Below are 13141 nucleotides of genomic sequence, written 5' to 3'. Positions count from 1 at the left end.
GCTTAAGGCAAATATCCGAGGTTAAAGCGTTAATCGCGTAAAAAGTTACATAACTGCTTATGGTGGAATGAGTTATCACTCCCGAGATAATCCTAACGCTGGAGAATGAATCAATCACTTCCCGAGTGAATTATTCCCTGCCCAAATTAAACCATAGAATCTGGGCTGATGAGTTAATCACTCCTAGAGTTACACCATTAAGTTTGTGATAATATGTTTCAGAATACGGCACATCAAGATGGAAATTCAATTTTAAGCATGTTTGGTTTGCAGATTCAGATTGAGACAGTAATGTAATACATCTTATTTTTGCATTAGCTCAGTTCAATTCATAGTAAAAACATGATTCTCATAAGGGGATGTAGCTCAGTGGTAGAGCGCTCGCTTCGCATGTGAGAGGCCTAGGGTTCAATCCCTGACATCGCCATTCTATAGTATGATGCACGCGCTAACAAGCTACTTAAAAGGTTGTTTTTTCTCGAAACTCGAGAAGCTCCAATGACGTGACCAACATCATTCGTGAAGATTTCATGGCATCGCAATTCACAACATTTGCTTAAGGCAAATATCCGAGGTTAAAGCGTTAATCACGTAAAAAGTTACATAACTGCTTATGGTGGAATGAGTTATCACTCCAGAGATAATCCTAACGGTGGAGAATGAATCAATCACTTCCCGAGTGAATTATTCCCTTCTCGAATTAAACCATAGAATCTGGGCTGATGAGTTAATCACTCCTAGAGTTACACCATTAAGTTTGTGATAATATGTTTCAGAATACGGCACATCAAGATGGAAATTCAATTTTAAGCATGTTTGGTATGCAGATTCAGATTGAGACAGTAATGTAATTCATCTTATTTTTGCACTAGCTCAGTTCAATTCATAGTAAAAACATGTTTCTCATCAGGGGATGTAGCTCAGTGGTAGGGCGCTCGCTTCGCATGTGAGAGGCCTCGGGTTCAATCCCCGACATCTCCATTCTATAGTATTATGCACGCGCTAACAAGCTACTTAAAAGGTGCTTTTTCTCGAAACTCGAGAAGCTCCAATGACGTGACCATCATCATTCGTGAACATTTCATGGCATCGCAATTCACAACATTTGCTTAAGGCAAATATCCGAGGTTAAAGCGTTAATCACGTAAAAAGTTATATGACTGCTTATGGTGGATTGAGTTATCACTCCCGAGATAATCCTAACGGTGGAGAATGAATCAATCACTTCCCGAGTGAATTATTCCCTTCTCGAATTAAACCATAGAATCTGGTCTGACGAGTTAATCACTCCTAGAGTTACACCATTAAGTTTGTGATAATATGTTTCAGAATACGGCACATCAAGATGGAAATTCAATTTTAAGCATGTTTGGTATTCAGATTGAGACAGTAATGTAATTCATCTTATTTTTGCATTAGCTCAGTTCAATTCATAGTAAAAACATGATTCTCATCAGGGGATGTAGCTCAGTGGTAGAGCGCTCGCTTCGCATGTGAGAGGCCTCGGGTTCAATCCCCGACATCTCCATTCTATAGTTTTATGCACGCGCTAACAAGCTACTTAAAAGGTGCTTTTTCTCGAAACTCGAGAAGCTCCAATGATGTGACCAACATCATTCGTGAACATTTCATGCGTCGCAATTCACAACATTTGCTTAAGGCAAATATCCGAGGTTAAAGCGTTAATCACGTAAAAAGTTACATAACTGCTTATGGTGGAATGAGTTATCACTCCCGAAATAATCCTAACGCTGGAGAATGAATCAATCACTTCCCGAGTGAATTATTCCCTGCTCAAATTAAACCATAGAATCTGGGCTGATGAGTTAATCACTCCTAGAGTTACACCATTAAGTTTGTGATAATATGTTTCAGAATACGGCACATCAAGATGGAAATTCAATTTTAAGCATGTTTGGTATTCAGATTGAGACAGTAATGTAATTCATCTTATTTTTGCATTAGCTCAGTTCAATTCATAGTAAAAACATAATTCTCATAAGGGGATGTAGCTCAGTGGTAGAGCGCTCGCTTCGCATGTGAGAGGCCTCGGGTTCAATCACCGACATCTCCATTCGATAGTATTATGCACGCGCTAACAAGCTACTTAAAATATGCTTTTTCTCGAAACTCGAGAAGCTCCAATGACGTGACCAACATCATTCGTGAACATTTCATGGCATCGCAATTCACACCATTTGCTTAAGGCAAATATCCGAGGTTAAAGCGTTAATCACGTAAAAAGTTACATGACTGCTTATGGTGGAATGAGTTATCACTTCCGAGATAATCCTAACGGTGGAGAATGAATTCAATCACTTCCAGAGTGAATTAATCCCTTATCGAATTAAACCATAGAATCTGGGCTGATGAGTTAGTCACTCCTCGAGTTACACCATTAAGTTTGTGATAATAAGCTTCAGAATACGGCACATCAAGATGGAAATTCAATTTTAAGCATGTTCGGTATGCAGATTCAGATTGAGATAGTAATGTAATTCATCTTATTTTTGCATTAGCTCAGTTCAATTAATAGTAAAAACTTGATGCTCATCAGGGGATGTAGGTCGGTGGTAGAGCGCTCGCTTCACATGTGAGAGGCCTCGGGTTCAATCCCCGACATCTCCATTCTATAGTATGATGCACGCGCTAACAAGCTACTTAAAAGGTTGTTTTTTCTCGAAACTCGAGAAGCTCCAATGACGTGACCAACATCATTCGACACCGTTTATGTCGTGAACATTTCATGGCATCGCAATTCACAACATATGCTTAAGGCAAATATCCGAGGTTAAAGCGTTAATCACGTAAAAAGTTACATGACTGCTTATGGTGGAATGAGTTTTCACTTCCGAGATAATCCTAACGGTGGAGAATGAATTCAATCACTTTCCGAGTGAATTATTCCCTTCTCGAATTAAACCATAGAATCTGGGCTGATGAGTTAATCACTCCTAGAGTTACACCATTAAGTTTGTGATAATATGTTTCAGAATACGGCACATCAAGATGGAAATTCAATTTTAAGCATGTTTGGTTTGCAGATTCAGATTGAGACAGTAATGTAATACATCTTATTTTTGCATTAGCTCAGTTCAATTCATAGTAAAAACATGATTCTCATAAGGGGATGTAGCTCAGTGGTAGTGCGCTCGCTTCGCATGTGAGAGGCCTAGGGTTCAATCCCTGACATCGCCATTCTATAGTATGATGCATGCGCTAACAAGCTACTTAAAAGGTTGTTTTTTCTCGAAACTCGAGAAGCTCCAATGACGTGACCAACATCATTCGTGAAGATTTCATGGCATCGCAATTCACAACATTTGCTTAAGGCAAATATCCGAGGTTAAAGCGTTAATCACGTATAAAGTTACATAACTGCTTATGGTGGAATGAGTTATCACTCCTCAGATAATCCTAATGGTGGAGAATGAATCAATCACTTCCCAACTGAATTACTCCCTTCTCGAATCAAACCATAGAATCTGGGCTGATGAGTTAATCACTCCTCGAGTTACACCATTAAGTTTGTGATAATATGTTTCAGAATACGGCACATCAAGATGGAAATTCAATTTTAAGCATGTTCGGTATGCAGATTCAGATTGAGACAGTAATGTAATTCATCTTATTTTTGCATTAGCTCAGTTCAATTCATAGTAAAAACATGATTCTCATAAGGGAATGTAGCTCAGTGGTAGAGCGCTCGCTTCGCATGTGAGAGGCCTCGGGTTCAATCCCCGACATCTCCATTCTATAGTATGATGCACGCGCTAACAAGCTACTTAAAAGGTTGTTTTTTCTCGAAACTCGAGAAGCTCCAATGACGTGACCAACATCATTCGACACCGTTTATGTCGTGAACATTTCATGGCATCGCAATTCACAACATAGGCTTAAGGCAAATATCCGAGGTTAAAGCGTTAATCACGTAAAAAGTTACATAACTGCTTATGGTGGAATGAGTTATCACTCCCGAGATAATCCTAACGCTGGAGAATGAATCAATCACTTCCCGAGTGAATTATTCCCTGCTCAAATTAAACCATAGAATCTGGGCTGATGAGTTAATCACTCCTAGAGTTACACCATTAAGTTTGTGATAATATGTTTCAGAATACGGCACATCAAGATGGAAATTCAATTTTAAGCATGTTTGGTTTGCAGATTCAGATTGAGACAGTAATGTAATACATCTTATTTTTGCATTAGCTTAGTTCAATTCATAGTAAAAACATAATTCTCATAAGGGGATGTAGCTCAGTGGTAGAGCGCTCGCTTCGCATGTGAGAGGCCTCGGGTTCAATCCCGTACATCTCCATTCTATAGTATGACGCACGCGCTAACAAGCTACTTAAAAGGTTGCTTTTTCTCGAAACTCGAGAAGCTCCAAATACGTGACCAACATCATTCGTGAACATTTCATGCGTCGCAATTCACAACATTTGCTTAAGGCAAATATCCGAGGTTAAAGCGTTAATCACGTAAAAAGTTACATAACTGCTTATGGTGGAATGAGTTATCACTCCCGAAATAATCCTAATGCTGGAGAATGAATCAATCACTTCCCGAGTGAATTATTCCCTGCTCAAATTAAACCATAGAATCTGGGCTGATGAGTTAATCACTCCTAGAGTTACACCATTAAGTTTGTGATAATATGTTTCAGAATACGGCACATCAAGATGGAAATTCAATTTTAAGCATGTTTGGTATTCAGATTGAGACAGTAATGTAATTCATCTTATTTTTGCATTAGCTCAGTTCAATTCATAGTAAAAACATAATTCTCATAAGGGGATGTAGCTCAGTGGTAGAGCGCTCGCTTCGCATGTGAGAGGCCTCGGGTTCAATCACCGACATCTCCATTCGATAGTATTATGCACGCGCTAACAAGCTACTTAAAAGATGCTTTTTCTCGAAACTCGAGAAGCTCCAATGACGTGACCAACATCATTCGTGAACATTTCATGGCATCGCAATTCACACCATTTGCTTAAGGCAAATATCCGAGGTTAAAGCGTTAATCACGTAAAAAGTTACATGACTGCTTATGGTGGAATGAGTTATCACTCCCGAGATAAACCTAACGGTGGAGAATGAATTCAATCACTTCCCGAGTGAATTATTTCCTTCCCGAATTAAACCATAGCATCTGGGCTGATGAGTTAGTCACTCCTCGAGTTACACCATTAAGTTTGTGATAATAAGCTTCAGAATACGGCACATCAAGATGGAAATTCAATTTTAAGCATGTTCGGTATGCAGATTCAGATTGAGACAGTAATGTAATTCATCTTATTTTTGCATTAGCTCAGTTCAATTCATAGTAAAAACATGATTCTCATAAGGGGATGTAGCTCAGTGGTAGAGCGCTCGCTTCGCATGTGAGAGGCCTCGGGTTCAATCCCCGACATCTCCATTCTATAGTATGATGCACGCGCTAACAAGCTACTTAAAAGGTTGTTTTTTCTCGAAACTCGAGAAGCTCCAATGACGTGACCAACATCATTCGACACCGTTTATGTCGTGAACATTTCATGGCATCGCAATTCACAACATAGGCTTAAGGCAAATATCCGAGGTTAAAGCGTTAATCACGTAAAAAGTTACATAACTGCTTATGGTGGAATGAGTTATCACTCCCGAGATAATCCTAACGCTGGAGAATGAATCAATCACTTCCCGAGTGAATTATTCCCTGCTCAAATTAACCCATAGAATCTGGGCTGATGAGTTAATCACTCCTAGAGTTACACCATTAAGTTTGTGATAATATGTTTCAGAATACGGCACATCAAGATGGAAATTCAATTTTAAGCATGTTTGGTTTGCAGATTCAGATTGAGACAGTAATGTAATTCATCTTATTTTTGCATTAGCTCAGTTCAATTCATAGTAAAAACATGATTCTCATAAGGGGATGTAGCTCAGTGATAGAGCGCTCGCTTCGCATGTGAGAGGCCTCGGGTTCAATCCCCGACATCTCCATTCTATAGTATGATGCACGCGCTAACAAGCTACTTAAAAGGTTGTTTTTTCTCGAAACTCGAGAAGCTCCAATGACGTGACCAACATCATTCGACACCGTTTATGTCGTGAACATTTCATGGCATCGCAATTCACAACATAGGCTTAAGGCAAATATCCGAGGTTAAAGCGTTAATCACGTAAAAAGTTACATAACTGCTTATGGTGGAATGAGTTATCACTCCCGAGATAATCCTAACGCTGGAGAATGAATCAATCACTTCCCGAGTGAATTATTCCCTGCTCAAATTAAACCATAGAATCTGGGCTGATAAGTTAATCACTCCTAGAGTTACACCATTAAGTTTGTGATAATATGTTTCAGAATACGGCACATCAAGATGGAAATTCAATTTTAAGCATGTTTGGTTTGCAGATTCAGATTGAGACAGTAATGTAATACATCTTATTTTTGCATTAGCTCAGTTCAATTCATAGTAAAAACATAATTCTCATAAGGGGATGTAGCTCAGTGGTAGAGCGCTCGCTTCGCATGTGAGAGGCCTCGGGTTCAATCACCGACATCTCCATTCGATAGTATTATGCACGCGCTAACAAGCTACTTAAAAGATGCTTTTTCTCGAAACTCGAGAAGCTCCAATGACGTGACCAACATCATTCGTGAACATTTCATGGCATCGCAATTCACACCATTTGCTTAAGGCAAATATCCGAGATTAAAGCGTTAATCACGTAAAAAGTTACATGACTGCTTATGGTGGAATGAGTTATCACTCCCGAGATAAACCTAACGGTGGAGAATGAATTCAATCACTTCCCGAGTGAATTATTTCCTTCCCGAATTAAACCATAGAATCTGGGCTGATGAGTTAGTCACTCCTCGAGTTACACCATTAAGTTTGTGATAATAAGCTTCAGAATACGGCACATCAAGATGGAAATTCAATTTTAAGCATGTTCGGTATGCAGATTCAGATTGAGACAGTAATGTAATTCATCTTATTTTTGCATTAGCTCAGTTCAATTCATAGTAAAAACATGATTCTCTTCAGGGGATGTAGCTCAGTGGTAGAGCGCTCGCTTCGCATGTGAGAGGCCTCGGGTTCAATCCCCGACATCTCCATTCTATAGTATGATGCACGCGCTAACAAGCTACTTAAAAGGTTGTTTTTTCTCGAAACTCGAGAAGCTCCAATGACGTGACCAACATCATTCGACACCGTTTATGTCGTGAACATTTCATGGCATCGCAATTCACAACATAGGCTTAAGGCAAATATCCGAGGTTAAAGCGTTAATCACGTAAAAAGTTACATAACTGCTTATGGTGGAATGAGTTATCACTCCCGAGATAATCCTAACGCTGGAGGATGAATCAATCACTTCCCGAGTGAATTATTCCCTGCTCAAATTAAACCATAGAATCTGGGCTGATGAGTTAATCACTCCTAGAGTTACACCATTAAGTTTGTGATAATATGTTTCAGAATACGGCACATCAAGATGGAAATTCAATTTTAAGCATCTTTGGTTTGCAGATTCAGATTGAGACAGTAATGTAATACATCTTATTTTTGCATTAGCTCAGTTCAATTCATAGTAAAAACATAATTCTCATAAGGGGATGTAGCTCAGTGGTAGAGCGCTCGCTTCGCATGTGAGAGGCCTCGGGTTCAATCCCTGACATCGCCATTCTATAGTATGATGCACGCGCTAACAAGCTACTTAAAAGGTTGTTTTTTCTCGAAACTCGAGAAGCTCCAATGACGTGCCCAACATCATTCGTGAAGATTTCATGGCATCGCAATTCACAACATTTGCTTAAGGCAAATATCCGAGGTTAAAGCGTTAATCACGTAAAAAGTTACATGACTGCTTATGGTGGAATGAGTTATCACTTCCGAGATAATCCTAATGGTGGAGAATGAATTCAATCACTTCCCGAGTGAATTAATCCCTTATCGAATTAAACCATAGAATCTGGGCTGATGAGTTAGTCACTCCTAGAGTTACACCATTAAATTTGTGATAATATGTTACAGAATACGGCACATGAAGATGGAAATTCAATTTTAAGCATGTTTGGTATGCAGATTCAGATTGAGACAGTAATGTAATTCATCTTATTTTTGCACTAGCTCAGTTCAATTCATAGTAAAAACATGATTCTCATCAGGGGATGTAGCTCAGTGGTAGAGCGCTCGGTTCGCATGTGAGAGGCCTCGGATTCTATCACCGACATCTCCATTCGATAGTATTATGCACGCGCTAACAAGCTACTTAAAAGATACTTTTTCTCGAAACTCAAGAAGCTCCAATGACGTGACCAACATCATTCGTGAACATTTCATGGCATCGCAATTCACACCATTTGCTTAAGGCAAATATCCGAGGTTAAAGCGTTAATCACGTAAAAAGTTACATGACTGCTTATGGTGGAATGAGTTATCACTTCCGAGATAATCCTAACGGTGGAGAATGAATTCAATCACTTCCCGAGTGAATTAATCTCTTATCGAATTAAACCATAGAATCTGGGCTGATGAGTTAGTCACTCCTCGAGTTACACCATTAAGTTTGTGATAATAAGCTTCAGAATACGGCACATCAAGATGGAAATTCAATTTTAAGCATGTTCGATATGCAGATTCAGATTGCGATAGTAATGTAATTCATCTTATTTTTGCATTAGCTCAGTTCAATTAATAGTAAAAACTTGATGCTCATCAGGGGATGTAGGTCGGTGGTAGAGCGCTCGCTTCGCATGTGAGAGGCCTCGGGTTCAATCCCTGACATCTCCATTCTATAGTATGATGCACGCGCTAACAAGCTACTTAAAAGGTTGTTTTTTCTCGAAACTCGAGAAGCTCCAATGACGTGACCAACATCATTCGACACCGTTTATGTCGTGAACATTTCATGGCATCGCAATTCACAACATATGCTTAAGGCAAATATCCGAGGTTAAAGCGTTAATCACGTAAAAAGTTACATGACTGCTTATGGTGGAATGAGTTATCACTCCCGAAATAATCCTAACGCTGGAGAATGAATCAATCACTTCCCGAGTGAATTATTCCCTGCTCAAATTAAACCATAGAATCTGGGCTGATGAGTTAATCACTCCTAGAGTTACACCATTAAGTTTGTGATAATATGTTTCAGAATACGGCACATCAAGATGGAAATTCAATTTTAAGCATGTTTGGTATTCAGATTGAGACAGTAATGTAATTCATCTTATTTGTGCATTAGCTCAGTTCAATTCATAGTAAAAACATAATTCTCATAAGGGGATGAAGCTCAGTGGTAGAGCGCTCGCTTCGCATGTGAGAGGCCTCGGGTTCAATCACGGACATCTCCATTCGATAGTATTATGCACGCGTTAACAAGCTACTTAAAAGATGCTTTTTCTCGAAACTCGAGAAGCTCCAATGACGTGACCAACATCATTCGTGAACATTTCATGGCATCGCAATTCACACCATTTGCTTAAGGCAAATATCCGAGGTTAAAGCGTTAATCACGTAAAAAGTTACATGACTGCTTATGGTGGAATGAGTTATCACTCCCGAGATAAACCTAACGGTGGAGAATGAATTCAATCACTTCCCGAGTGAATTATTTCCTTCCCGAATTAAACCATAGAATCTGGGCTGATGAGTTAGTCACTCCTCGAGTTACACCATTAAGTTTGTGATAATAAGCTTCAGAATACGACACATCAAGATGGAAATTCAATTTTAAGCATGTTCGGTATGCAGATTCAGATTGAGACAGTAATGTAATTCATCTTATTTTTGCATTAGCTCAGTTCAATTCATAGTAAAAACATGATTCTCATAAGGGGATGTAGCTCAGTGGTAGAGCGCTCGATTCGCATGTGAGAGGCCTCGGGTTCAATCCCCGACATCTCCATTCTATAGTATGATGCACGCGCTAACAAGCTACTTAAAAGGTTGTTTTTTCTCGAAACTCGAGAAGCTCCAATGACGTGACCAACATCATTCGACACCGTTTATGTCGTGAACATTTCATGGCATCGCAATTCACAACATAGGCTTAAGGCAAATATCCGAGGTTAAAGCGTTAATCACGTAAAAAGTTACATAACTGCTTATGGTGGAATGAGTTATCACTCCCGAGATAATCCTAACGCTGGAGAATGAATCAATCACTTCCCGAGTGAATTATTCCCTGCTCAAATTAAACCATAGAATCTGGGCTGATGAGTTAATCACTCCTCGAGTTACACCATTAAGTTTGTGATAATATGTTTCAGAATACGGCACATCAAGATGGAAATTCAATTTTAAGCATGTTTGGTATGCAGATTCAGATTGAGACAGTAATGTAATTCATCTTATTTTTGCACTAGCTCAGTTCAATTCATAGTAAAAACATGATTCTCATCAGGGGATGTAGCTCAGTGTTAGAGCGCTCGCTTCGCATGTGAGAGGCCTCGGGTTCAATCCCGTACATCTCCATTCTATAGTATGACGCACGCGCTAACAAGCTACTTAAAAGGTGCTTTTTCTCGAAACTCGAGAAGCTCCAAATACGTGACCAACATCATTCGTGAACATTTCATGCGTCGCAATTCACAACATTTGCTTAAGGCAAATATCCGAGGTTAAAGCGTTAATCACGTAAAAAGTTACATAACTGCTTATGGTGGAATGAGTTATCACTCCTGAAATAATCCTAACGCTGGAGAATGAATCAATCACTTCCCGAGTGAATTATTCCCTGCTCAAATTAAACCATAGAATCTGGGCTGATGAGTTAATCACTCCTAGAGTTACACCATTAAGTTTGTGATAATATGTTTCAGAATACGGCACATCAAGATGGAAATTCAATTTTAAGCATGTTTGGTATTCAGATTGAGACAGTAATGTAATTCATCTTATTTTTGCATTAGCTCAGTTCAATTCATAGTAAAAACATAATTCTCATAAGGGGATGTAGCTCAGTGGTAGAGCGCTCGCTTCGCATGTGAGAGGCCTCGGGTTCAATCCCCGACATCTCCATTCTATAGTATGACTCACGCGCTAACAAGCTATTTAAAAGGTGGTTTTTCTCGAAACTCGAGAAGCTCCAATGACGTGACCAACATCATTCGTGAAGATTTCATGGCATCGCAATTCACAACATTTGCTTAAGGCAAATATCCGAGGTTAAAGCGTTAATCACGTAAAAAGTTACATGACTGCTTATGGTGGAATGAGTTATCACTCCCGAGATAAACCTAACGGTGGAGAATGAATTCAATCACTTCCCGAGTGAATTATTTCCTTCCCGAATTAAACCATAGAATCTGGGCTGATGAGTTAGTCACTCCTCGAGTTACACCATTAAGTTTGTGATAATAAGCTTCAGAATACGACACATCAAGATGGAAATTCAATTTTAAGCATGTTCGGTACGCAGATTCAGATTGAGACAGTAATGTAATTCATCTTATTTTTGCATTAGCTCAGTTCAATTCATAGTAAAAACATGATTCTCATAAGGGGATGTAGCTCAGTGGTAGAGCGCTCGATTCGCATGTGAGAGGCCTCGGGTTCAATCCCCGACATCTCCATTCTATAGTATGATGCACGCGCTAACAAGCTACTTAAAAGGTTGTTTTTTCTCGAAACTCGAGAAGCTCCAATGACGTGACCAACATCATTCGACACCGTTTATGTCGTGAACATTTCATGGCATCGCAATTCACAACATAGGCTTAAGGCAAATATCCGAGGTTAAAGCGTTAATCACGTAAAAAGTTACATAACTGCTTATGGTGGAATGAGTTATCACTCCCGAGATAATCCTAACGCTGGAGAATGAATCAATCACTTCCCGAGTGAATTATTCCCTGCTCAAATTAAACCATAGAATCTGGGCTGATGAGTTAATCACTCCTCGAGTTACACCATTAAGTTTGTGATAATATGTTTCAGAATACGGCACATCAAGATGGAAATTCAATTTTAAGCATGTTTGGTATGCAGATTCAGATTGAGACAGTAATGTAATTCATCTTATTTTTGCACTAGCTCAGTTCAATTCATAGTAAAAACATGATTCTCATCAGGGGATGTAGCTCAGTGTTAGAGCGCTCGCTTCGCATGTGAGAGGCCTCGGGTTCAATCCCGTACATCTCCATTCTATAGTATGACGCACGCGCTAACAAGCTACTTAAAAGGTGCTTTTTCTCGAAACTCGAGAAGCTCCAAATACGTGACCAACATCATTCGTGAACATTTCATGCGTCGCAATTCACAACATTTGCTTAAGGCAAATATCCGAGGTTAAAGCGTTAATCACGTAAAAAGTTACATAACTGCTTATGGTGGAATGAGTTATCACTCCTGAAATAATCCTAACGCTGGAGAATGAATCAATCACTTCCCGAGTGAATTATTCCCTGCTCAAATTAAACCATAGAATCTGGGCTGATGAGTTAATCACTCCTAGAGTTACACCATTAAGTTTGTGATAATATGTTTCAGAATACGGCACATCAAGATGGAAATTCAATTTTAAGCATGTTTGGTATTCAGATTGAGACAGTAATGTAATTCATCTTATTTTTGCATTAGCTCAGTTCAATTCATAGTAAAAACATAATTCTCATAAGGGGATGTAGCTCAGTGGTAGAGCGCTCGCTTCGCATGTGAGAGGCCTCGGGTTCAATCCCCGACATCTCCATTCTATAGTATGACTCACGCGCTAACAAGCTATTTAAAAGGTGGTTTTTCTCGAAACTCGAGAAGCTCCAATGACGTGACCAACATCATTCGTGAAGATTTCATGGCATCGCAATTCACAACATTTGCTTAAGGCAAATATCCGAGGTTAAAGCGTTAATCACGTAAAAAGTTACATGACTGCTTATGGTGGAATGAGTTATCACTCCCGAGATAAACCTAACGGTGGAGAATGAATTCAATCACTTCCCGAGTGAATTATTTCCTTCCCGAATTAAACCATAGAATCTGGGCTGATGAGTTAGTCACTCCTCGAGTTACACCATTAAGTTTGTGATAATAAGCTTCAGAATACGACACATCAAGATGGAAATTCAATTTTAAGCATGTTCGGTATGCAGATTCAGATTGAGACAGTAATGTAATTCATCTTATTTTTGCATTAGCTC

General features: G+C 39.3%; 16 non-coding genes across 16 annotated transcripts; all 16 read left to right on the top strand.

The window, feature by feature from the left end:
* The first annotated feature begins 355 nt into the window (after nucleotides 1-355).
* Nucleotides 356-427, top strand: TRNAA-CGC (transfer RNA alanine (anticodon CGC)). The gene has a single exon. It is a non-coding gene; the product is annotated as a tRNA-Ala (tRNA).
* Nucleotides 428-909: 482 nt separating this feature from the next.
* On the top strand, nucleotides 910-981 carry TRNAA-CGC (transfer RNA alanine (anticodon CGC)). The gene has a single exon. It is a non-coding gene; the product is annotated as a tRNA-Ala (tRNA).
* Nucleotides 982-1456: 475 nt separating this feature from the next.
* TRNAA-CGC (transfer RNA alanine (anticodon CGC)) lies at nucleotides 1457-1528 on the top strand. The gene has a single exon. It is a non-coding gene; the product is annotated as a tRNA-Ala (tRNA).
* Nucleotides 1529-2002: 474 nt separating this feature from the next.
* TRNAA-CGC (transfer RNA alanine (anticodon CGC)) lies at nucleotides 2003-2074 on the top strand. Its single transcript has one exon. It is a non-coding gene; the product is annotated as a tRNA-Ala (tRNA).
* Nucleotides 2075-3680: 1606 nt separating this feature from the next.
* Nucleotides 3681-3752, top strand: TRNAA-CGC (transfer RNA alanine (anticodon CGC)). Its single transcript has one exon. It is a non-coding gene; the product is annotated as a tRNA-Ala (tRNA).
* Nucleotides 3753-4249: 497 nt separating this feature from the next.
* Nucleotides 4250-4321, top strand: TRNAA-CGC (transfer RNA alanine (anticodon CGC)). Its single transcript has one exon. It is a non-coding gene; the product is annotated as a tRNA-Ala (tRNA).
* A 475-nt stretch (nucleotides 4322-4796) lies between these two features.
* On the top strand, nucleotides 4797-4868 carry TRNAA-CGC (transfer RNA alanine (anticodon CGC)). The gene has a single exon. It is a non-coding gene; the product is annotated as a tRNA-Ala (tRNA).
* Nucleotides 4869-5350: 482 nt separating this feature from the next.
* Nucleotides 5351-5422, top strand: TRNAA-CGC (transfer RNA alanine (anticodon CGC)). Its single transcript has one exon. It is a non-coding gene; the product is annotated as a tRNA-Ala (tRNA).
* A 497-nt stretch (nucleotides 5423-5919) lies between these two features.
* Nucleotides 5920-5991, top strand: TRNAA-CGC (transfer RNA alanine (anticodon CGC)). The gene has a single exon. It is a non-coding gene; the product is annotated as a tRNA-Ala (tRNA).
* A 497-nt stretch (nucleotides 5992-6488) lies between these two features.
* TRNAA-CGC (transfer RNA alanine (anticodon CGC)) lies at nucleotides 6489-6560 on the top strand. Its single transcript has one exon. It is a non-coding gene; the product is annotated as a tRNA-Ala (tRNA).
* A 482-nt stretch (nucleotides 6561-7042) lies between these two features.
* Nucleotides 7043-7114, top strand: TRNAA-CGC (transfer RNA alanine (anticodon CGC)). The gene has a single exon. It is a non-coding gene; the product is annotated as a tRNA-Ala (tRNA).
* A 497-nt stretch (nucleotides 7115-7611) lies between these two features.
* Nucleotides 7612-7683, top strand: TRNAA-CGC (transfer RNA alanine (anticodon CGC)). The gene has a single exon. It is a non-coding gene; the product is annotated as a tRNA-Ala (tRNA).
* Nucleotides 7684-9837: 2154 nt separating this feature from the next.
* Nucleotides 9838-9909, top strand: TRNAA-CGC (transfer RNA alanine (anticodon CGC)). Its single transcript has one exon. It is a non-coding gene; the product is annotated as a tRNA-Ala (tRNA).
* Nucleotides 9910-10952: 1043 nt separating this feature from the next.
* On the top strand, nucleotides 10953-11024 carry TRNAA-CGC (transfer RNA alanine (anticodon CGC)). Its single transcript has one exon. It is a non-coding gene; the product is annotated as a tRNA-Ala (tRNA).
* A 482-nt stretch (nucleotides 11025-11506) lies between these two features.
* TRNAA-CGC (transfer RNA alanine (anticodon CGC)) lies at nucleotides 11507-11578 on the top strand. The gene has a single exon. It is a non-coding gene; the product is annotated as a tRNA-Ala (tRNA).
* Nucleotides 11579-12621: 1043 nt separating this feature from the next.
* Nucleotides 12622-12693, top strand: TRNAA-CGC (transfer RNA alanine (anticodon CGC)). The gene has a single exon. It is a non-coding gene; the product is annotated as a tRNA-Ala (tRNA).
* Nucleotides 12694-13141: the final 448 nt, after the last annotated feature.

Source organism: Saccoglossus kowalevskii, chromosome 12 (assembly GCF_978046115.1).
Source record: "Saccoglossus kowalevskii chromosome 12, keSacKowa6.1, whole genome shotgun sequence".
NCBI lineage: Eukaryota > Metazoa > Hemichordata > Enteropneusta > Harrimaniidae > Saccoglossus > Saccoglossus kowalevskii.
Note: the sequence above shows the minus strand (reverse complement) of the source record. Positions and strands in the feature narration are given on the sequence as shown.